This window comes from Motacilla alba, chromosome 1A (assembly GCF_015832195.1).
Source record: "Motacilla alba alba isolate MOTALB_02 chromosome 1A, Motacilla_alba_V1.0_pri, whole genome shotgun sequence".
NCBI lineage: Eukaryota > Metazoa > Chordata > Aves > Passeriformes > Motacillidae > Motacilla > Motacilla alba.
Window position 1 is genome coordinate 28,164,565 of NC_052031.1, and position 23,767 is coordinate 28,188,331.

Here is a 23,767-nt window from a genome sequence, read left to right on the forward strand (position 1 = left end):
GATTGGAAGACAAATGCAGAATTCTGCTGCTGTTTCTTGTATTATATACCTGCTAAGGACTAAACGCATAAGCTAAGAGTCTTTGAATGCTGGCATTGCTTTTAATGTTGGGCGCCTAGAGCAGTGTGTGAAATCAAATGAATATATTTCTTGGAAGAGTAAAGCTTATGCTCTTGGCTGGCAGATAGATGCATCTCTAGGAGACACCGAGTGGGCTGAGCAGAACTGAACTTGCAAGATACCTCTTATTTCCCTAAGGGATACAAAAGCTTTCAGATCCCATTTCTTTTTTTTTATTTTTTTTGGAACAGCAAAATTACACTGTAAAGATCTATTTTCTTCTGACGTTACTATTTCACTTACCACATTGTGTTTTGGGTTGTTTTTTTTTACAGACTGACCAGCTATGTAGTTTCACGCATTTGCCCAACACTTCCTGCTTTAATGTGCTTTTATAGTGCCTTGTTTTTTTTAAGATGAAGTGTTTTTGGAAGAAGGAAGAATAAAGTCACAAACCAGCATTTATTATATGTGAGGTCAAATCTCAAAATGTCACCATAATTGATGCTTGATTTTTACTTGTTGAAAAATTCTGGCTGCATAAAATCATAGTGAAACAGATTTCAGTTCTATGTGATGTTATAGGTCCAATCTAGCATAAATATCCATCAGTTCTGAATGGAGCACCATATTAATATACAACAGCTTTGTATATGACTCTTGTATTCAGTCAAGCCTTTAAAAATATTTTGGGTTAGGCCAAAATTTCTAGTATATGTTTCAGTGTTTCAAAATTTATTAGACCAAAATAAACAGAGGAGGAGAAAAGAAGTAATTATTCCTCCATGCTAGATACAGGAAACAGCTGGAGTCAGAACATTGAATTTTTCATTGCCCGTGCATAGCTATCAATGTCTTCTTGCGATGGGATGCCCTGCCAGCTCTGATGTGGTTTGTTGTGAAAGATCATTCTGAAAACTTTTGCTGAGAGGAAATAATCAGGGTGATGTAACTATTTAAAAAATGTTGGCAGGTATATGGAATATGAGTTTTGGTGAGAAGTTGATAGGAAGTGGTACTTCTTTTTGTTTGCTTTTCCCTTTTTTGGTGATCTGATCTAATGAATGATAGTTTATGGGGCCATCCTTCAATAATGAAGAGCAGAAGGAGCTGATGTTATTTGAAGAGCCTTTGATAGCTTCAGTCATTTGTTTGGCATTGGCATGCCCGGGGTGCTTCTAGCAATGTGTATCTAATGGGATAGAGCTATCCCCTTAAATCAGAAAATCTGTTCTCAAGGCATATTGCTAAATAAAGAAGGTAATTTGTTTCAGTGGTTTATCACATGTTTGACAGAAATTAACTGCACATGGTTGACTGTGGTGAGTTATGCACATTTCAGATGACCATCTCGTGGGCAGCCTAGTGCAGCAAATGGATTTCACAATCCTATGGCACTGGCAGATGGAATTGAGAGCCAAGGCTGTAGAAATAAGTAGTGTTGCCTTTTATTTTATATATATCATTATCTATGCAGTAACATTGCCAAATAATTAAGGTATTTGAAAGAATGCCAAGAGAAGGAATCAGATTTCTTCCTTGAGGTATTTATTCTAATTGTAAAAGTGCCACAAAAATGACTGGAGTTGCTGAAAGTTTTTGAGATCCATATGCCCGGGCCATAGACCCTCTGACACTTTCATCTGAAGAAGGTTGGTATTTATTTGGGCTTTACCCTCAGGGGAGCATATTTTGTGCATGAGGACCTGAAAGCTGAAACAGATGCCTGTGTGCTGGCATCTTGTTTTTGCAGTATAAAGCTGACCTGGGACAGTGATGTGCACAAGCAACACTTTGATATATTTCCAGGAATCCTATTATAAGCCCCAAATGATCATTATTTATTCATCAAGAATAAACTCCTATGAATTACTTCTATGTAGCAGGTTCTTGCAGATGTCATGGTCTTCTGATGCTTTCAGAAGTTTATATTCAAAAATCTAGCTCCCTAAAATCGACAGTGCATCATGTTTTCAAGGATGACAACTGTTCACATTCTGTAAAATCCATCTCATAAAACCAGAAGCAGCACTGATATCTGTGACTCCCAACATAAAACCCTTGGTATGAGCAGTGGGATAAAGCCAGCCAAGCTCTAACTTTTGGATCTCTGCCTTCTTCCTTTCCACCCTGCCTCTGAATCCTGTCAAGAGGAGACAAGCAGCAAGCAGTGCACAGGGCTGTTTATTAGTCCATGCTAGTTCAAAGAATTCTGTTTGCTTCTAGGAGAAAATTATATTATTAAAGTATGTTTAGAATGGTTCTCATTTATATAGCTCAGCATCATTTTACCTCCCCTTTACTGCATGCTAATCATTCCTACTGAGTAAATTCATTGCTCATCTCTGTTCATGCTTGATTACCTCCTCAAGGCAGCATGACCCTTAGCAATGTTGCTGATACAAGTGTTTCACCTGCTGCTTTTTTTTATCTGTACTTATAGTACTGTTCAGTTGATATTGAAAGCAGCTCTTTCCATATGGAGGAAAATTTGCACCTCAATTTGCACCTCGGATTCAAATAAATATGTCACCACATTGGCCAGATCTCCAATCACAATACCTAGCGCCTAGTCAGAACTAGTTCTTTGAGGTTTTTTTTGTTTGTTTGTTTGTATAATATTAACTTTACAGATATTGGCATGTGGTGTGCTCTGTTTTTAAGCTCAGCTTTAGAATAAAAAAAACCCCTGTGATTGTTTTTTTCACATAGTTTTCCATTCTGTAAGTCACAGTGTCTTGCAGAATACTCTTTAATCACTTCAATGTTGTACAGAAAATATATGACCAGGACAGAATTTGCAATCCAGATAGAATTTCTGATGGTTTGGTTGGGTTTTTTTTTTCTTTAAAAGAACATTTTTTCATCAATTTGAGGAAAAGGAGCAATTAACATTGTTCCTTTTTATTTAACATTGCTGCTTGGTAATTCACATTGCCAAAGTAGATTTGCCATATAACAAAACAGCAATGAAAAACTTTGTATGCAAATAAAAAGGGCTAGGTTGAAGTCCAAAATATTCATATATGGAACAGTAAGCACATAATCAGCTGAAAGGCTCAAGTGTTTTCCTGTTCCTTGCACTGCAAGGAAAACACTTCTGTTCTTTAACTCTCAAGTGAAATGAGAATATTGGTCCTTCTGCATTTTAGTCAGTTGATTCTCATGACTGGGAAGAAGGGAAAGGAAAGCATTTTTATTCTGGGATCTTTAAGTCTGAAAAATAAGACAGATGCATTTATCTATCATGACTGTGTATTTTGTTCATGCAGCCTGAGCTCCATAAGTGGATGAAAAATAAGACTTCATCCTGTATTCCATGTTTCCCTTTGTTCTTCCCAGTTTTTTGGAGAGTATTCACACAATGGCTTTGAAGCACATGTCAGCAAAGCCAGTTTCAATAAAGATGAAGTCTTAAGGCTTATCCTGGCAGAAGTAACTTACATCTGCTAAGTGCCTACACAGAGACTTTTTTAACTATTGCCAGACTGCTGACTGTGCTGTGTGTCAGTCTTGTGATGTTTTATCTTCTGCATGTTTCTGTCATTACACTCACTATGTTGCTCAAGCAAAATCTTTGATACTAGTCATGTTTATTTGGCTAAGAATCTCCAGTGTCAGATTATGTCTGTAGAAGTAGTGAGTCTCAAAATGTCTTGCTGGGATCAGAGCCAGAAGATTGGGATGACTTTGAAACAAAGCTGCACAAGATGTGGCCAGTAAAATCTGTGTGGTAGCTAAGAAAACTTAATAAAATAACTAAAATAACTAATTTTAGTGGTGTAGCTTTCTGTGCATCAAAATATGCCTTAGCTATATTAATTTCTCTTAAATCTGTTACAAATTCATAACATTATGTTGTAGGTAATCAGGTTTGGCACCTGCAATCATTAGATAACTCCTAATTAGTGTGAAAGATCCCTGGCATAGTAAATTAGTGAAACCACAGGCTTAGAAATGTCTGTAGAATCTTTTCACCTCTCCCTCACCCATTGAGATACAGGTTTTTGGACACCTGTAATCTTTCATCTGTCTGAGTAAATTTAAGTTGGGTATGACCTGGTCTTCAGTTGAATTGGAGCTACTGCCCCCACTGGTTTTTTTTATGTAACAGAAAGCCTTAGAATGCTTCTCCAAAAAGCAGGAGGTCCTGGTGTGGTCTCTGCCTGAAAAGAACTGAATTTACCTCTCCAGGTAATTGCCCTCTACTAAGGCAGAGGCTCTCCTGTGTTGGACCAGCATCCACCCATCCTTCTCAAACAGAGCTTGGTGCCAGCAGGTGTTTAGAGAGTCAGGATTATCCCATGGTAATCTGGTGTGAAATAGACATTAGATCCAGGGAGCTGTAGCTGGAATACTGGTCCTGCCTTTTTCCAGGTTAGTGCTTGTGAAAATACACAAGGATTTCCCTCTTTCTTCCACAGTCTTTTGTCTTACATGACGCTTTGTTTAATGATACTTGCATTTCTAACTTTGTAGCGCATTGACTTTGGGAGGGGAGATAGCAAATGCTGTTAACCAGGAAATCCACTACCTAGGACACTTTTTTAAATGTGAAAGATGGGGTTCCATGATTGAATAAATACCAGTACTTAGGGTTTTCCTCCTCTGTGTTTTAACTCAAGCTGCAAGTGTTACCTGGAAGGTGGTTACTGCTGGTGGTGCCCACTGTCAAAAGCCATGAGGGCTGGATCTCTTGTAGGTGGAGGAACTTAATGTTCAAGGGACTGTCTGTTCTGAAATTGACTGTGGTTATCCTAGAATGACTGAATTTTGTAATTTGTTGACTCAGTTCACAGATCAGTAGTCTACATTTGACTGGACTTGCTACAGGTCTTTAGAGGTGCTTGCATTCCTCTCTAATCACTGAACTAAAGTGCAAATATTGTGTTTAGAGAAACAAGTTATGTTCCTCCCAAAAAGCACTTAAAATGCTAGAAATTCACTGTCTCTGTTTAAAAAAAAATGAGACTTTTATTTTTCTGTGACCTAAAATGTCTTGAGGTTTTTTTAGTGAAGTACATTAGTCTTACTAAGACTTCACAAAGTGCTTTCTGTCCTAAAGAACAGGAAGAAATAAAACAAATTATATATAAGAAGTGGTGAAATTTGTCTAATATAAATAGTGAGTGACAAGATTTTATGAACAGAAATTCACTATTTGATCTCTTAGTTGACTGAATGAAGTCTTACATCCATAAACAGGCAAAATATTATTTGATACTTTTTTGATACTTGTGTAGCACAGCATCATGAAAAAATTCTAAAATGCCTTGTTTTCTAAGAGGTGGGGTCTTTTAATTTGACATACAAACTGAGAACTTGCTGTGGATGCAGCTTTAGAGGGCTCCAAGCCTGTAGGAGAGTTTTCCATCTGTATTTGCTTGGTCTTGCACTTGCAGAGAAACCAAGCACGTGTGCAAGTATAATGCTACGTTGTTTTTGTGAAAATATGTATGCTCACAGTGCTTTTATCTAAATAATGAGGGAAATGCCAAACGTAGTTGGAATATGACCATCAGATGAACTCTCCAACTAGTTTATTTGCAGAGTTGGTGTATTTGACAGATAAGGCAGTGTCGTCCTTTTCTGTAAGTCTCTTCAGATTGTGAGTCATGGATCTTGGTCAGCAAAGTGCTCTCAGTAAGCAAAGAAAATTGATGCTGTGGTAGCTGGAATGGCACGAGGCAGATGGGGCAGAAGTAACAGTGTGAGAGTATTTCTGAAATGTGACCATGAAAGAAGCATGGAAATGTGAGCATGAAAGAAGTCAAGAGTGAAAGTGGTGAAAATCGTCTTCTACTCTATTTTTTTATGCTGCTTCTACCATGCTGGGCGTTTGTTTAGGCAACTCAGGTTAGGCATGATGAAAGAGGCTTCAGGATCTTGCATGCACATGAATGTGCAGAACCCCTGCTCTCCCATGAGATATTTTATAAAAATATGCTGTTTTTCTCTGACTGTGGGGGATCTCTACAAAAGATGGATCACTGTAGGAGCAGAAGAGAAAGAGTGAAGTAGAATGTGTAAGGAAAAGGAAAACCAGGAAACTTTACAATTAAAAGTACAAAACACCAACCTCAAGTTTCCGCAGAAGTACTTTCTAGTGCTTGCTCATAACGAGGAAGTGTGGAAGGGCACGTAGGAATAGAGCCCACTGGGTTGTCAAATTAGATCATCTATACACACTGTCATGAACTCTGATAGGTAAATGAAGGGGAACAGAACTGGAGCAGAACTATGATAACTGTACTGGGTCTGCAGAGTTAGGCAGTTGCTAAATTGGCAACTCAGAAATGCTGTTAGGTAGGAAGGATTTTGGTTAACCTGTGGAAGAGCTGAGTAATGTAAGAATCTGCAAGATCCCATTAATGGTGTTCCTACCATGGGCGACAGATCCCTTGGCATCATGTGAAGGCCTGGTCACACCCATCTCCTTCAGAAAGTGTCTGATCTCACCCCTGAGGTATAATGTGTTAGAAATTTGGCAAGTTGAAGCGTAGCATCTTCCTAGATGCCCTGTTTGATCTTGACTTTGCTGTATGTCATCTTTCTCTTCCTTTCCATGAGTATTTTTGGGGTTTTTCAATGCTTTAAGGTAAACTTTGCAAAACAGCAAGTTTTAAGCATCCTTCCATCTTGCCCAGCAGCCAGAGCAATGCAGTTTTATATGTAGCTGAGGCAGTAGGTTTAGAGGCAATTTTGTTTGTGTGAGGTGTTCATTAAACACTTTCAGGAATGCATTAAACAACTTGTCTAACAGCTGTCAAATGCTGTTGCTTTCATCCCCTTTCCAGGAAGAGAAGGGCATATGTATAAACACAAGGGGAGTGTTTTGTTTAGGAATTTTCCAAATAATTGCATATTTACATGTCAGTGTCTATTTATGTTAGAGAAGACAAGATCGTAGAGATGTATCTTTATTGCTGAAGGTGCAAGGTTTTGTGTGAAAACCCTTCTCTTGGATTTTTGCTCTGGGAATGATCTTGGGCAGCCCTGAAGAAAGTGCTTTCTCATCCATTGATAAGCCAAATCTCCATGACAACTGGGCTGAAGGTTGTGTACCACTGCCTTAGTCTTGGTCCAAGTCTGTCTTAGAGATGTGGTGACCTTGATGGTTGCTGGGGAGCTAGGTACCCTCACCTGGTGAACTCTGGAAATCTGAGAGCAGGAAAGGCATTCTCCAATGACTTTCCTTAGTCTTGCCAGTTACATAGAGAGCAGAAAAGGTCAGAAGCTTCAGAGAGGATTTTAGGATGTGTCAGGGAGATCTAACCCTTTGAGGCTCATGTGATCAAGACTAATGGGAATAATTGAAGACAAGCCCAGCTATGGAAGGCTCTGACAAAGTCTGAGACCATGCTGAGTTTGCTGCTTAGAGCTGAAGGATGTGCAAGGAAGCTGTGTCTCTCACAGCACATGCTGCTGGCACCCCAGAAGCTCTTGGCACTTTCAGAAAGTGAAAAGAGCCTTCTGCCTTTCATGAAGGTTTCTCTTTATTGTGGTTGAGACAACTTCACAGTTAGAGGAGTTGACAGCTTACATGTGTTGTGCGAATGCAGAATCTTCTAAAGTCACTGAACTGATTGCTGGAATCTCAGGGATGTGTGCTCCAAGGGCTTTGATCTCTTCTTTTTCTTAATCAGCTAGTTATATTTTTAAGGAGTAGGTAATCACTGTTGTCTATAATTGGAGGTTGAATGAAAAAAGCCTATAGTGTCTGCCAGTGCTAAAATGCTCTAAATGAAGTAATTATTCAAGGCTTCACATAAAAAATTAATAATCCAGGTTTTAAGAAGCTATGAAATACAGCAGTGTGTTGAATGGGAGAATGATCTTCCTTAGAACTTTTGAATAGGAGTAGTAAGAAGTATATAGAGCATTGTGCTTTCCAAATGCTTTGAAACTAGAAGTGATAATGTTAAAATAATATTTATTTGGTAACTTCTCTCCAAGATTAAAAATTCTGCAGCATTTAAAACCATACTGTTATGGAAAACTTGATTTTCTAATTGGCAAGAGCAGATGTGGTCACTTCAAACCACCAACAAAGACTATACTTAGTAAAATCAAATATACTAAGCAAAGTACATTTGTTATTAATACACAGACGTTTTGGTAAATATATGTCTTGTTTGGAATTGCAAATGTAATGTAATTTTACAGCTTTGTATGTAGACTCAACTTGATTGAATCAGAGCTGCCACAGGAAAGGAGTGTAGAATGACTCAACACCATTTCTTAATTCAAATGATTTTGGAAGGCATTTTCTTTATGAAATATTGTTGACAAAATAAGTCATGGCTGCTATGTTTATTTACATAGAAAGTTTATGCAGGTAATTTACAGGATATGTTTTTACATATTTTTTCTTTGAGGAAAATATTTGTCTTTTAAGTAGCAAGACTGGGAAATAGATAGGGAATAGGAGAAATGACAGGGAAAAAAAATCAGAACTGTTGACATCCTGCTGACTTCTACTTAGTTTTTAAGTATGGAAACCTTATTTGAAGGTCACTGTATTCCAAACACCTGTTAAATGGTATAACAACTTTAAAATTGGATGACTTCTGATTCTCTGTGTCTAGAAGAGGTCACCAAATGTGGGAGAAGTTCTGAAATGGGTTACTAGAGAATATGAGGTTTTTTTCCCCTTTTTCTGTCTTCCCCTCCCTATTTGGAGCATCCAACATTTGAGAGACCCAGAGGCTCAGAGCTTGCTCATCTGTTTCCAAGTACAGTCTCTCAATCTTGCATTTGTTTCTTTAACCACGCTGATCAAGAGGGTAAATATCTGAAGTCCTTCCAGCAGCTTGTGGGAAGAAGGCATGCTATTTTAAATGGAAGGGATTTGCTATCTTGAGTGAATTAAAACATCTGGATCCCTGCACTTCTCTGTTACAGCCTGATTGATTTAGGCTAGTCTTTGGCACATGGCAAACATGGAGCCATATGGTCTTCATGCTGTCAGCAAGATTTTTGAGCCCATACCTCTGCCTGGCCCCCTGCTTTCTCTGGTAGCTGCTACTGTGACCTAAAAGATAAATGTTCCAGGAGCTTTCAGGCTGTTGTGACCTTCTTGAGCAGATTAGCTGCATTTTTTTGAGGAGTACAATGTCCAGCATTTGGACTAGAAAGCTGAATCCTCTACTTCCCCTGCAGTGCTCAGAGCCCTGATCCAAATCAGATGCCTTGTGCTAGTGCCAGATGTGTAGCAGCACTTTCTACCTTACACTTTAAGTCTCTAACTTACACTTCTAACTTGAACTTACATTGCATGTTGCTTGTTTAAATTTCTCCATAAAATATCCAAGTGCTCAGCACAACCAGTTTTTAGTATGCTCTAAGTGTGTGATTATATGGAAAACTGACTGTTCTGAGAAATTTTTAAACAGAAATTTACTTTCTAGTAACCAAGAGAATTGTGTTAAAGCCATAATGCTCTTTCTAGCACACCTTTTAATTTTTTTTTCTTTGAGTGGTAGGCAGAATAAGTATGATATTTTTCAAAAATATATGGGTTCTTCTGTGTTTCCAAATACTTAAAATACCTTATTATTTTTTAACAAGTATTTTTAATGATTTGTCTGTTTTCCATTTTTATTTCAAAATAGAGCTGGGAGAGTCTGAGTACTAGGAGGAATATTTCTATTTTTTTCAATATAAAAAGAAACTGGAAGAAGAAAAAATGCTTCATATAATAATTTTTAAGAATTCTTATTACTGCTAGAATTTCCCAATTAATAAATGTAGACCACTGTTTTCAGCCTTCTTTTCTAAGTCACTTAAGTACTGTGCCCTTGTACTAAGAGTGTGGAGTTTTTATGTATTTTTTGTTTCCTCCCTGGTATGGGGTAATGGAAATCTAAAGAATCACTATTCATTGCTGAACCCGGAGATTGAATCTTCTAATTAGCACTAACCATGGACAATATTTTAAAGATTAAAGAACACAATGACATTTCAGATTACTTTTCAGAGAGTGAACTGTTCAGACAATGCTGTTAATACCTTAGCAGAGCTACTTCAGAGCAAAGTTTTCATCCAATTCCTTAAACTTGTCTTATGTTGGTCAGAGCCCTGCAGTCCATTACAGCCATTCTGCTGAGGGCATTACCAAGTGTTTCAGGGAGTTGTAGTAGAAAACGAAGAACTGTATGGGTACGTTATTGACTTCTTGCATTGCATTTGTCTCTCCCATTTTATGTACTTTAAAACAAAAAAATAACCACTCCAGCTTGCTAAAACAGAGTTGCTACTTAGTGTGTAAATACCGTGGCCTCTTAAAGGACTTGTCTATTCAGCTTTGAGCCATTAAAGATCTGTTCCGACAGGAAAAGCCTGAACTCCATAATCCAGCTGCTAAGTTTTTCCTTTGATTTATCCACTTAAAAATGAAATGAGACTTAAGAGGCTAATAGAGGACTGGATAGAGAAATGTGTAGTAGACTACTACAAAACAGTGGAGTCCAACTATCAATTGCAAGCACCGTCATTGCTGCTGCTTTTTCCAATTTTAAATGAGTTGAGCTTTCCCTAATTCATGTATTGTGCATTTTACCAGTAAATGATTGGCCAAACCATGATGAATCCATGTTACTAAGTAGGAGAACAATTATAAGTGATATTCACCAGCCTGTGTCAAGCTAGCTGCCTGATGTTGATTTGTTTGAGTGCTGATCATGTTCAAACACTGCAAAAAGCCCAACAAACCAATCTAAAATTAGAACCAAGAGCACACAGGACACTTAAATTGAGATTCATACTGTCTATGGATAAATATCTCAACATTTTCTCATTCTCCAAGTATTGAAGATGAGTTAGACATATTTTTAGCAGAGGTGATTAGTTTAACCTGAAATATTTCACTTAGTGATGTTTGAGTTAGGATGAGATTCAGCTGAAACAAGTGTTTGTGATATATCTTAAACTCTTTGGAATTTTCACATGAACCAACATATTAGTGCTTGTTAGGTTAGATTGTTGGGATAATGCTCTTTGTACAGACATCTTCACTATTTAAAGCCAGAACAAACCTTACTGAATCTTGTTTCATTCCAGAATGAATAAAATTTAAGAAGAAATGGTACAATTTGGTTTATTCTTCTTTGTAAATTATGTCTCACATAAGTCTGATACTCCATTCTTCTGGAATTATATAATTCACTAATTGAGAACTCATAATATGTCAAATGCCAGCATAAGTACAAAAAGAGAAATTCAGGTGCAAAACTGGGCTTAGAACCTACTTCTTATCCTGTGGTACTCCTGTTGGAGGTGGTCTGCTCCAACTCAATAGTCCTAATGCTACATTTCTCAATGTTACATTTTTAATTAAACTAACCAAGCTAAATAGGCATACAACAACAAGATAAAGCTTTATTCCATGTTTCAGATATTTCAACTGCTAAATTTTGAATGTTGTTACTCAAAATCTGGCAGGAATTAGCATGAAAAAGGATGCAGCTCCAGTTAAACCCTCCCTATTTAGGGACTAGCTTTGAAATCACTTAACATATGGTTTCATGTCATATGCAGTCTTGTTAATCTCTGCATCTTTACAACTGGAGTAAAGTAAAGCCAAGTGTAGGATGGCAGTCTGTGTCCCCTGAAGGGATAGTTGGTGTATCTCTGGCTTAGCTGGCTCTGCTGTAGCAGAAGAATGAACCCCTGCGTAGGCTGAGAGCATGTGCTGGATCTCAGCTTTGACTTTTCCTGTGTCTTTGTAGAAGTCAGAAAACTCTGATATTGGCAGTTTGTGGAGGAGTTTGAGTAGGTGTTTGTGGAGCCTTGGTGATGGCAAATGAAGATGCAGATGTGTGCTTGAAATGGTCCAGGGCACCAGACATCGAAAGCAGCAGAGCAATGCTTCATTTTTCAGCAGTCTTCAGAGAGATGGAGTTTGCTCAGAGAAACAGACAAAGCAAAGGTTGAGAGGCTGGTACTGAGACTGAGACTCCTTTTGGCAAGAGAACAATAAAAACTATTGCTCAAAGAAATTTTTATCTGGACCTTTGTTGCTTTTGGGTTTAGTATTTTGTGTAGAGATCTAAGTTACAAAAGGGAAGGAAGGCAGCATCTATTATCGAACTAAGCCAGTTGTAAAATTTTGGAAGGCTTTTGTGCAAATGGTGTTTTCATTAAAACTGGCATGGAGAGGTTTATTATATATTTTTACTTAAGATAAGTTTATCTGAGTTTTTTGTTTTGTTTTGGGTTTTTTTTTGGGGTTTTGTTTCGACCAGGACTGACAAATTAGGAGATGGGAGGATTGCTTCCTGCAAAATAACATTTCCTTTTCTTAGTCATCTTTATTGATTTGTGTCTCCAGAGTTTATTCTGGAGTTTCATGGCTGGGTGTTTCCACTCAGTTTCAACTAGCATATTTGAACATTAAATGAGCATATCATGTTTTAGGATACACACATGGGAGATGCATTGATTCTGAGGATGCCTCTGTTGGGGAGGCATTAAAAACTACATTTGGAAGATGTAGGCTGTAGAAGTACCTTGGAGTATTTGAAGGCTACAGAGAAAACAGGAAACACTTGGCAGCAAAAGCACAAACACCAGTGTAAACTATAATATTGTAATAGCAATGTAAAAAATGAGTCAGACTAAAAGGAAGTTACAAATGTTTAATGTTTAGTATCTATTTTTATAATACTTTTTAGTGGAAGGTCTTGTAGCATTTTATTTGATACAGTTCAGATATTAATGGGCTAGCATGTCAGACACAAGGGGATAATATAAAAGGAACAGCTGAAGTTTTATCTATTAAACAGACTTTTCCAGTCTGATTTATTTTTCTTTACCTGGTTTTTCAGCTGTGCACTCTGGATATTATTTACCTTTCCCTTGCAACAGTTTTCCAACTTCAGCTATTGTATGACTGTAAAACTGTGCTTTTGAGATGGGATTTAAATTTTCTTATAGTTTGTGAGCTGGACCTTTCTGTGTTTAGAAGGCAATTGCTATTGTTTTTCAAACTACTGTTTCACATGTGAGGAATTGGAAGTGTTTAAGATCCAAAGGCACTGTGAGTAACAAACTAGAATAGAATAGACTATTTTCAGTTGGAAGGGACCTGCTGCAATCATCTATTCCAACTGCCTGACCAGTTCAGTGCTGAACAAAACCTAAAGCATTATTAGAGTCTCAAAGTCTAAAACTGTAATCACTTTAAAGGATTTCTTTTTTTTTTTTCAAGTGCCAGTGTTTGCATGAGTACTGCAATACAACTTTCAGTCTGCAAACAAAGCACTGTTGAATATATTTGCAGTAAGAAAGATCATCAAGGTGGGGAGGGTGAATGATGACTGCCTTTTCCTCCCTTCTGTGCCATGCACACTTCAGAGCAACGCATAAGGAGTGGTGGGGAGCAAAAGTCTGACTTAAATGCATGTACTCATTATTTCCTCCAGCAACTCTTCAAGAAGTTGTGAGGTTTTAAAACTGTTTCGTAGAATTCTGGTAGCAGTGGCTAGAACTCTTCTTTTTGTGGATAACCAAGATAATGCATGTGTTCTCCTGAGGTTACAGGTCTGTGTTGGTCTTTGAAAAGTTTTCTGGAGAGTCTGTGTGCATTTTGGTGTTGGGGACTTGCATAGAGAAGCAAACTGCAGTGAAATCGTCTGCAAGTCTGCAAGTGTGTACCTTAAGGTGAATCAGACATACTTTAACATTTATTTAAAATATTTCAATTGCTATATCCATAATGGCATGTAAATACATAACAAATGGATGTTTATATGTGTATATGTAGTTATCCAAAATCACTTGTGAGTTGTGGGAGTTCAGTCCGCCATAAATATTTACTTTTAAAGTTTATTAAAAAAAACATGTTTCCAGGCAATTTGCATGTTAGGTGAAAGGGTTTTTTTTGTCATCTTGTTAATCCTTTTTTTCAAAAAAGAGCAATCAATGCTTTTTAAATCTTAAATAACATTAGTCTGTTAAACACAAATGCTCTGTAGTAATTGAAAGCCATGGGCAAATGCAAAGAATAGTAGACCTATGTGTTTTCTTCTTACTTCATCCTTTTATTTGAAATCTTACTGCAGGAAATATCTCTTACTTGATTTTGAGAGTAGAGAAAATGTTTTCAGTATTTCTCTGTAAAATCCTGCTGAAAATATTTCAAAAACTTTGATTCCTTCTTGCACATCTGTAATCACTTTTGTTTTCCACACAATGCTCAGACCACTGCATGTTAATGGCAGTTAGCTGAACTGAAGAAATAGTGACACTTTTATTGTATTTCTCTTTATTTCCTGGAGATTAACTCTGTTTTCTTCTTCTCTGCTCATGCATCTGGCATCATTTCTCATGTTCTTGGTGCAGAAGAACTGTTCTTATTTTTGATGCACTTGTTTGCTGCTGTTTGATAAGGCTGTTAGAGAAGTTATTAAAAGTCAAGGGCCAGATGACTGAAGCCATGAGCTGCTCTCAGTAAGGTCAGGAAGGAGAGGAAGGTGGTCATGCTCCTATGTGAAGAGTGGGACAGGAGATGCTAGGAGGGACTGTGCAGCAGCAATTGGAGAAGAGTCCTGCGCTCTCCAGTCTTGTCATCAGCAGCTTTACGTAGTTAATTATTGAGTTTAATTCTTGTCACCTCCTTATCTTCTGTGGTCTTAATTGCTTGGCAAAGGCTTTGTTTTACTGTGTCAGGGTTTTGCATTGAGAACCTGGCATTCATTGAAGTTTTGCCTTATTGTTTTCTCCCTTTTTAGACAAGTAAAGTCAGAGCACAAGTGAAAAAAGGCTTCACAGCATTGCCAGGTGGAGAGGTCTGGGATAGTTCCTGATATTTCAGTGGCCCTGTTAGTATAGAGGCAGGTTGAAGAGCAGCTGGAGGAGTCTGTGTCATGTAAACTTGTTCTGAGATTATTTCTCTGAAGGAAACTCAATCGATTGGGACCTGGGCCCAAACAGTTGGAGCTGAAAGGCTGGATCAATGGATAAATAAATAACACTGTGGAGTAGAGCCATGGCTGCTCCCCACTGACTAGCTGGGTATTCTATTAGTGACTCTGTCCGCAGAATGCTTCTTTGTTGAATAGTCATACAGACTCCTTGCTATACCTGAACAGATGCATTAAGAAACAGAGGACATCAGCAAGATGAGGATTGTTGCAGGATCTGCCTCCTTTTTCCTCAGTGCTGTTTTACACATTGCTGCTTAAAGAACAATATAGTGGGTACTCGGAGGCTACTGCTTATGCAAGTATTTGCAATAGTTGTGGAGGTGATTCCATAAAACTATTCTTGGATCGTTGTAGAGTTCAAAATTTGAGTGATTATTGCACAAGTTGACTTGTGATAAAATGCTAAGTGGCTACAGTAGTATATTTCATTAATTCTGTTTCCTCACTTTGAATGATTAAAATAAATAAATAGTAAATAAACAGCTATATAAATAGTATTGCTGAACGAATTTGCCTTTTCAGCAGGAGGCATTTATACTATTAGTAATTTTATTACCATCAAGAAACTCCAAAGGAAGACATTCTGTTTAATTTTCTATAAATAAGACTTGTAAGTTTATTCTTATTGTAGAAATTGAATTCAGAGACTTGTTTTAAAAATTATTACAAAAGTAACAAGTACCTCATCCTTCAAAAAAACAGTGTGCATAATTAATTGAATGCATGTATTTGCAAACACATGCAAGCTGTATCTTGTACCTTAGTCTTCATAACTGATTTTGATGTAGACCACACCATTTCATGGGAAGTTGGCTGAGGTCTGTGTCATTTCACACTAGATGCTGAGTGTTGCAAGTGACTGACCTGCAGGAATTGCCTGAAGGTGGAAATGGAGCTGCTGTGGTGGAAAAGCTTCCAGGAACAGCTGGAAGGGTTCTCTGGAACAGGTTCTCTGTGGCAGCACCCATTGCCATCAGCAGCATTACCATTAGAGTCAATCTGTGCTTGCTCCCAAGGGACTTGTAGGGAGACAAAATCAAAATGTACAGATCCTTGCTTTGACGTATATAAGCAGATTTGAGACAGATAAAAGGCTGTAAAAATAGAGAAGCTTGGTTAATGCACAAAACAATATTATTCAGATTGTAGAGCAATTGTAGAGCAATTGTAGCATCCTCTGATTTCATGTGCTGTGCTGCAGCTGTGGTAACATAAGGATGATGGCTCTTTCCTCTGGCCTCCCATGCTTAGGTGTGGAGTATAGCTCACCTGCTAAATCTGCTCTTGCAAGTGTTGAAACTGCTCAGGAGGCAGTAACTTATGCTTTCCTATGACTCTGCTACTGATTAATTATTGCTGATCTTTGTGTCTAATCAGAGCTTCCACTCCATGTATTTTGTCATTAAATAGTTCAGGAAGTTTTCAGAAGCAGGATCTACAGGCCATGGTGCATAATGGTAATTCAACAAGACTGTGACTTCCTCATAATGCAAACATGCCTCCCTACCTCCTCTTTTTTGATTAACTTCATTCAATAATGTTAGCTGCCGGTGATGTTTAATTAGTTTAATTACTGTTGTTGATCCTGTCAGGAAGTTTCCTTGGGTTGATGCAGACAATTTCTAATCCAGCTGTTTAATATTGGCTCATGGTTGATTATAAATTTGAAAATATTGTAAGAGTCTGGGAAATCCAGATAATAACACTTGATAATAGTTTTAATGCTTAATCAAGCTGATTATTTTAATTTATACATATTTCCTGAAAAGCCACTGATTGAGAATGACAAGGGTTAGTTTCAGATCCTAGAGGTCCTTTGAAAATTAGGAAACGATTGACTTCTCCAGGTGTGGACATCCAAAAAACTGGGAGACAAAGCTATGCTGCTGAGTCATTCAGTGAATCAGATTTACCCACTGATAAGAAATGGGTTTATGGATATGCTTTAAAAGAAAGGACACGGGGAGCAAGGTGAGAGAACTTATGCTGGTGAGTCAAGACCTCAGCTGCCCTCCCTCCTGAGGCATCAGCCTGCCACGTCAGAACCCTTAGCTGGGTTTTCAGGGCCAATACCTGCAGTGTCTCACTTACATGGTTTGCCTGCAGCTAGTCTGCATCTCCAGGTTGGTGTGCAGTGTACAAGAGTCCCACTGCTGGGTTGATTGCTGAGAATGTGCCCTTTATCTGATCTTTAAATAGCTCTCATTTTCTGGAAGAGGCCCTGGAGTGCTCCTCTCCAGGGCTGTGCAGTCAGCTGCTGCCTGCTGCCCTTGTCCTTGTCTGCTTCTCATGAGCCAGGAACCTTCTTCTCAGGGCCCATTCTCTGCCCAGCGTGTACTTGTGTGCTTGGGGTTGCCCTGACCCAGGACCTTGCACAGACCCACCCTTCAATCCTGTGCAGGTCCCTCTGGGTGTTAGCCCTTCCCTCCAGCATGTTGACCACACCAGACAGCTTGGTGTCACCAGCAAGCCTGCTGAGGTGCACTCGGTGGCAGTGTCCATGTGCCCAAAGGCATTAAACAGTTCTGGTCCCAGTGCAAACAGTTGAGGGTGTGTATTCACAATAAACTACATATACACAGAATGTGTTATAGAACACGTGTGTATATAAATATATATATGATAACATTTCTGGTTCTGTCAAGTAAAATCACTGTGAAAACTATGCAACGTAAAACCTGTTATTGCTGATTGGTTAAATTCTGGCCTGTAAATGAGATTAAGAGTTTTAACAATGATTGTAGCAACTCTGAGACTTCAGTTCATTTTTGTTGATATACCTCTAATCTACTTACTCATGTATAGCTTTTGAGACCAGGTAAGTGAAACTGTAGTATTAGGACATGAACAATCTCAGTGTTAAATATTTCCACAAGATTTCTTTTTGCAAAATCAGGCTGCCAAGTGTCATTGCAAATGATCTGGTAATAATATACTACCTTAAGATTAATTTTAGGAAGGACAACAGGATTGATCACTTTGTTCCCTTTTGAAGATTAATAACGAAGTACAAACTTCTAATCACAGGCAAGCATATATGTCTGTTTTTCTATTTGGAAATAGCAATATCTTTTTCTCCTGTTTATTGAAAGACTGGAAGTGTTGTGGACTTTCCTCAATTTTCATTTGAAGTAAATGGTTTTTTAGCCTGTACATTTTCATTTTGGTCTGGTTATCCAAAATTTGAAGATTTCTGGAATTTCAAAAAAACCCTGCAAAGAAACCAAACCACCTCTTCAAAATTGAATCTGAATACGTTGTATTTTCACAGTTGTTTCCAAGAAAGTCATTGAGCAAAACAGATCAGAAAAGAGCTGCCATATTTAAAACAAAGAAACTTAGAAAATAATAGTGCATAAAAAGCTCTTCAGATCTTTTAAAGATCAGAATGAAAAATAGATGAAAGTGATTATTTTAATGCGATTTTACAAATTTCACTTGTTAGGTTTTACAAGCTTCCACCTATTGTGCTTAGGCTTTATAATACCTGTTATAGTGAGAGAAAATATTTTTGCTAATTTACTTGAAAAACAAGATGATATCAATGCATAGGTACCATTCAGAATGTATGTTTTTTTACTTTTATAACTGCAACTTAGTGAAATAGTTTATATTCTAGTGAATCATTCAGAAGGCTATCAATGGCACTTTTGTCTTGTAAAATAAGCCAAAAATCATATGTCTGAAATTTGTTTTCCTTTTTTCATTGATGTTGTGAGAATAGACAATAGCCTGGACTGAAGGAATAATAAATAAATAACAAATACATATAAATAATAAATAATTAAGGAGCCAGACTGAGTGAATCCTGTGTTTGAGAGTGATATGGAAGTGATATGAAAGTGAGTGATATTACCCACCCTTTCCTTAATCTGCCTCTGCAGAGAGTACAGAGCATTTTCAAGGTCTCTTCTCTCTCAGGAACAGTGGCAGATCATTGAGGCCCTGCCATTTACTTTTCATAATAATGTTCTTGCAATACATTAAGGAAATTCATAGTTTGATGAATTTGCTTTTGGGTTACCTTTAATTAACTGCACCACATTGATGGGTCAAAAGTTTGACTGCATGCTTTTAAAATAAACATTTTGAAAACCTATGGTAACAAAAAAGAAATCAGAGGGGCATTATCTGAATATCTTTATAATTTTTCTGATAATGCAACAGAAGAAATACTCTGGATTTTTACATGCAGTGACATCTTGTAGCTGTCTGCACTTAGGAATGTGATTTAAGTTCCTAATTAACATGAAGAAAAGTTTTTGGTTCTGTTTTTTGGTTTTTTTTTTGTTTTCATCCAAACACACAAGTAGACTGCCTTTACCTGTCACATGAAAGTTTCCATTTCATGACTTACACGTAAAAACTTTGCTTGTTTTAAAGTTTCTCAGTCTCAAGTAAAAATAAATACTAGAGAAAAGAAATACTTCAGACTAAATTGATTACAATTGGAGTTGATATCTCAGCATTTATCTCGCAGAGGATCTAAAGACTTACTAAAAATATTACTTGAAAAATAATTTTCTTGAGGAAGAAAAAATAATACCCCACACAGCTAACTCATATCAATTTGCAGACCATTATATTTAAATTGATAGATGTCTGAAAGAAGAGTGTGGACTCCTGTTTATATCAGTAGTGGCTGAATCTGTGTTTTGACATGCAAAATTTAATTTGTAGTGAATATCTGTATTTTGAGGAAAAGCATTCCAGCTGTTTAGTAAGCAATATGAAATGTTTCCCAGTAATTCTTCAGTTGAAAGAAGCAGGGGACTGAATCTTGGTAAGGAAAACCTGAGGAGAGTTTGAATTTTGTTCTGCTGTGAATGCAGTATCGAATATTACCTGGGAAGTTTCAGATGGAATTTTCTGTGCTTGGAGTTGCAAATCAGATCTCTGATTTCTCTATGTCACTATTTTCTATTTTTCACCCACAGCATTTCTTGAGAAAGGAAGCTGCTGTGAGCACCCCTGCCTGGCCTGAGACCATGACACTTGCTCATGAATAGACAGAAAGTGCTTTACAATTCTCTGTTTATAGATTCTGCTTGTGTTGGAGATATTTTTTTCTGTTCTTTTACTTTGCCTTTGAGCAGTGGGTTTAGAGGAGCATTTTTCTGATAGCATAAAAAGATAAATTTTCTTCAATCTCAGTGTTAAACTACTGCTCCTGGGGGGAAGAAGCACAGTCTTGGAAATTGTCTTTTATAAATAAATCCTAAACAACTCATAAACATAAGGACTAGTCACAATCAGATCCAGGTTCTTGTTTCATCAGCACAGTATTATTCTAATCCATGTTTTGTCTGCATTTTAACCTGTTGTGCCAAATGATTCTTTTACTCCACACTACATTGCTGTGTGGAGCCACTTAATCTGTTTTGTGATTAAAGACTTTGAAGTTCTATACCAAACTGTAAAACTTTATCTTACAAACACCAAAGACATTGTCTAGAATATAGCCAAAATTTCATTCCAGCCTTTTTCAAAACCACCATGATAAATTCCTTACTATGTTTAATTTCACTCGATATAAATGAAAAAGAAATCAACAGAGTAAAACACCCTCAAGGCTGTGAACTCCACTGTGAGCCTCTTCCCAGTAGAAGCTGGGAGAGCTAATTGGGGAAGGAATGTGTTTGCTTTACTCTGACTTTTTGCCTTGCTCTGGGTACTGATCAGCTGCAAAATGGACCTTTTACTTGATGCTCCTTTGGCTTCAATCCTTATGGGAGGATTTTGTGTTTGCTGGGGTTTTGGTCAAGTCATGCTCATCAGTCCAAGCTGCTGCCCAGGCTGTATCTGCATCAGAGCCCAACATCTCCTCTGACAGCTGGTCTTCCTGGCCCAGCTCTGCCTTGACTGTGTGATCACAGTCAAACACAAATGTCTGTTTTCCTTTTGTAAACCTATGATAACCTTGAAAAAAATCCATGTTTTCTGTAGGCTACTCTTTTCAGTGCCAATGACTTAAATTTTATTAGTTAACCCCACATGATATCTACGTGGATTTTTGTTTGCTTTTTTGTTTTAAGTTGGCTAAAAAAATACAAAAAACATTTTCTCTGCTGGAGTGTTACTCTAAGTGTTACTAAAATGATTTTGTGTTTTTTCCTAATCTGTCATGTTTGATAAAACTTCTTTTTTAGGCTTGCTGATTAACATATTCTTTTCTGAGGGTTTTGTGGGTTTTGTGTTTCGGTTGCTTTGGTTTTTTTGGGTTTTTTTTTGTTTGTCTTTTTTTCCTGGATGAGGTTCCTGGGTTTTGTGTGTGTTTATTGTTATGTTTTAGTAGTGTCCATAGTATATTTCAGATGAACCAGGCACAGTGACTTTCTTCTGTTGAGAAGGCTACACTAAAATTTTACTTTACATTCTGCTGAGCCAAATGTGCCAAAATGATTTAATACGTAATTGCTCTGTAACTTACTCCTAAAATCTTGACTGCAGATACTGGTATTAAGTAGATGTAAGGGAATTTTGTCTGGTGATAACTGTGAATGATGAGCAGAGCGCAAAGATCTCTTGTATATAACACCTGTGGAGTTTGGAAGCTATCTTTGAAAAAACCCTAATGACTCTCATTCTAGGCCTGCTGACTTCAGCACACTTATTAAGGCTGATGTTTCATTGATACCATTGGCAAAACTTATAGAAGAAGAAAAAAGCCAAAGGGGCTGCCATCCTGCAGCACTAGGCACTTTGCAGTATGCACTGGGAAAGTTTGAGGAGGCACAAGCAATGCATAACCAACATGCTGTTGACTCACTTAAGGGGAATGATAGAAAAACAGCAATGACACTGTTTAACAATGAGGCTGATGTTACTTTGTGTCTTGAGCAGGAGTATAATTTGTCATTAAATAAAAAAATCCTGGAAAACAGTTTATAAATTATACCCACAGATTCACTAGAAATGTTTTTCTCTGCTCCAAAACCCCTAAGTGTTTATGATGTGTTATTCTCACAGCTGGTGGTTAAAAATGATATGTATACACTTCAGTGAAATGTGAGCATCAGGATCTGAATGGATGGCAAGGTGTCTGTGTTACAGAGCTAAGAGCATTTGTGTCTGTTCTGGGATATCTGAGCTGTTATGTCACCTAATGTAGGAAAACTTAGACTGATGGGAAAGTGCACAGCAAGTAGAAACACTAAAATATCATTAAGGAGAGACAGGAAAGTGGATAGTTTTAGGGACACATATCCGAACTCACCAGATTTCTGTGGTAAACATTTGTTAGAGAGAATTGCCTTCTGAAGGCCTTCAGAGAGTGGCTCACTAGCCAAACACATTATCAGATTTACGATGTTTTCTAAAGTTAGAAAAACATATATTTCCATCTTGTAAGCAATAATTAATAATAGTCTACTTAAGTTAAAGCATTCTTTGACTTTCTTTTTCTAAAATAATATTTTTTGATTATAGGTTTTTAAAAAGTAGAAGAGAATGCTTGCTATTTGCAGCTCTTGGGATGATAAATATAATTCTCCTTCTATGTCCATTGAAACTCAGGTTAAGTTCTGCTTGTCTTTTGCCTGGAAGGGACCAGTTTAAAAAAAAAAAAGAAAAAAAGGCCTTCTGAAAATCTTGATTGGTTCAGGGCTCTAGTTTGCAGTTCATGGAATCTACTGAAATCAGAGATTATTATTTAACCCTATGACAGATGGAGCCAGGATGTCTGTATCATCAAAGAGAGGAAAAATGAAATGTGGGGGAGCAGAGAAGTCAGTAAATATGAGAATAATTGGAGTGGGCATGCAGAGGGGGTAAGGAAGGATACATTGCTGACACTTTTTTTTAGAAATCAGCTTTGAAGCCAGCTACTGGTCTGTGTAAGTGACCTCTACAGCCTAAGCTGAAAGAGGTTAGAGGGTTAGATAAATGCCCAGTTCTGTGTAAACCTTTCAGGAACATCTATCATCTATCTAAGAGCATTTTTTATGATGACAAGACAGTTATGCTTCTTGCAGAGGATGAACTAAATTGTCTGAATTTGTCTTTTACAATTTGACCTTGGTAATATGCTGGAGTTTTTTATATACTTTGAGGCTTTCCTCTGGCTTTTGTTAGTAAGTACACTCATCTGGTTTGGGAAAAAACCCACTTGATTAAATATATAATTAAATTATATATCTTTGAAATGCTGAATGTTGTTCATTATTTGAAACATGAGGCAGTTAAGACAACCATGGACCAGACTAAGGCAGTCAGGTTTTTAACTATTGGAGATGGTGCCTAAAACTAATTACCTAATTTATAATACTCCCACTACAAACCTGTTCCAGAACCCTGTTTTGTTGGTTTGGTAGTCATGGATGGTATACCAGTTTCCCAAGTGATTTTATAGCCAATATTGTCAGTATCAGCCTTTTAGAGTAAATGATTCCTGTCTTCCTAGAGTTTGTTGCTACAAAGATATTTTTAACACTCAGAGTTTTTCTTGATGATCGTACATCAAATAAAGCAGGTTCTTCTGTTTTTCCTGCAAAATTTAAAATTGGGTTTTTGTCTAGGCAAGAAATTTGGGCTACGATAAAGCATAATGTTGAATTAGAGCAGGAAATAGGACAAGCTGGGTGAGATCTACTGGGAACTGCCTTCTGCATAGTATAGGCTCTTTATCATCCATTCAACCTCCCTCTTTTCTGGTGTTTGGAGCAGACAGAGGATTCTGCATCTTTCTATTACATGGATGTCAGTACCTGTCTGTCAAACCTCACAGTGGGATTGTTTCTGTTGCCCTCCTGATAATTCTGTGGAGCTCAACAGCCTCCAGT

General features: G+C 37.5%; 1 protein-coding gene across 4 annotated transcripts in view; it reads left to right on the forward strand.

Moving 5' to 3' along the window:
- The window catches only part of PDZRN4 (PDZ domain containing ring finger 4), a 230,500-nt gene that overhangs the window by 7,764 nt on the left and 198,969 nt on the right, over positions 1-23,767 (forward strand). The gene's annotated exons all lie outside the window — the stretch shown is intronic.